Source organism: Frankliniella occidentalis, unplaced genomic scaffold (assembly GCF_000697945.3).
Source record: "Frankliniella occidentalis isolate FOCC.00 unplaced genomic scaffold, Focc_3.1 Scaffold220, whole genome shotgun sequence".
NCBI classification, from domain to species: Eukaryota; Metazoa; Arthropoda; class Insecta; order Thysanoptera; family Thripidae; genus Frankliniella; species Frankliniella occidentalis.
Window position 1 is genome coordinate 296,772 of NW_026267346.1, and position 1,965 is coordinate 298,736.

Below are 1,965 nucleotides of genomic sequence, written 5' to 3' on the forward strand. Positions count from 1 at the left end.
TTGATGGCGAAGATGAAGATGAGACGTCAATGGAGGTGATTCCTACCAAGTGGATTACCAACAAATCCCAGACGGAGGCATTTTATCCTCCCGCTTCTGAAAAGACAAGAGTGCAGCGCTATGCAATGAGTTTGCAGACACCTGATGAGACCACCTGGCAAAAATTCAAAATTAATTGTCACCATGATTATGGTAAGTTAGGTGTTTTATTTTTGATTTTTAAAATTTTCAAACTTTTCATGTTTTTAATTCCTTGTTTTGTTTTTCAGACACATATTTCTTGGCTAACAAACAGTGCAATAAGGCTGTAAAGAGAGGCGTACAAGCTGGATCAGCTTCTGACCTGCCAAAGAAACGAAGACGGAGGAAGCCTGCACGATATGATGATACATCGAGTGAAGATGATGCACCAGTGGTTAAGTCCAAGGCCCCTACCAAATCTAAATACAAGAAAGTGAAAGTAATTTCGTCGGATGAGTCTGACAAAGAGCCTGACTTGCAGGCGAAATAAAGGCTATCCTTCAGAAAAATCCTGAGGAGAAAAAGAAACCGAAAGTTAAGCCTTCTGTTGTCACTCTGAAACCTAAAGTTAAGAGTCCCAATAAAAAAGGTTGGTAGTGTCTTTTAGTGCATAGAAGATTGATTGCTGCTTTTCGTTCCTATAGTGGACTAATTCCTTGTTGTTCACAACAGCTGCATCACGATCAATGAGTTCTTCTTTTACATCCCCCCAGAAGGGTAAGTAGATCTCATCTCCTTTCCAACAGCTATATTAGTTAGAATTAATTTGGCTGCTGCAGTTTTATAATTTTCCCACAATTTTAATACTTTTGCAATATATGAAATGTACTGATTCTTGTTCCCTTTAATTTTTAGCGAGTGGGACTTATACGTCCAGCATTCTGAAGGACTCTCCCCTGAAGAGTAAGCTTTCTTCTTTAAGTTTATTTGAAAAGTTTTATCCAATCATCCTTTTTAATGTTGGCTTAATTTCAGGTACTATGTTAGCTGTTCAAGCTCATTCTTCCAAAGAGTTTGGACCAGATGAAATCGCACCTAGCAGTGACATTGATCTTGAGCTTGATCGGGAGGAAGAACTGAACTCCAGTCATGGTACTTTATTGCCTTTTTTGACTAATCCCAATCCTATATTGCCCCAGTTTTAATTTCTCATTTCAAAAAAATTCCAGTTGGACTTACCACTGACGCTGATGCATCAGCTGATGCTGAAGGATCAGCCTCTCAGAATTTAGAGAATCTAATTAAAAGCACTCATTCAGAGAAGGCATTAAATTGTGTGAAGGAGTTATTCTCTAAACTACCAAACTCGAGGAAATCTGTCCCTGTGATGCATTCACAACCTGTATCTTCTGACTGTAAGTATAGTTCAATTACTTACTGAGTTTTAATCTCACTTCTACTTCTTACTTTGTCATTAATTCATTGTATTTTTTCACAGTGCAATCAGTTAATCTTAAATTACTCATTTCCCTGATGCAAGATATTTCTAGTAAGCTTGATATTGTTACAATGAATCAAGAGCGCCTGCTTCAAAGCCATCTGCCCGAAGAGGCTGTGTTGGTGAGGCCAACCAACCTCCCTCCTCTACCTCTTAAAACCGAAGATGACTTCTATGAATTTGAAAAATTCCTGCGGGAGGATTTAGCTTTTACCAGAACTGTAAGTAATCTTGCTTTGCTTTGTTACCTACATTGCATTTGTTATTTTTCTAATTTACAATTTTACTGCAGTGCAACTATCTACTTGCAAAAATCATGGGGAAGCATGATGAGGCGGAAGCAACAAGATATATGCTGGGGAGAGAAGTTCTGCTCGTTAATAAGCTTCAACGGAAGATAAGCTGGGTAGGGAGTTATGGGACCAAAATAGCATTACAGAACTCTCTTATGCAACAAGTAGTGTTTTGTGAGTACCCTTCCTTTACTCAATACTTCAAATAACTTT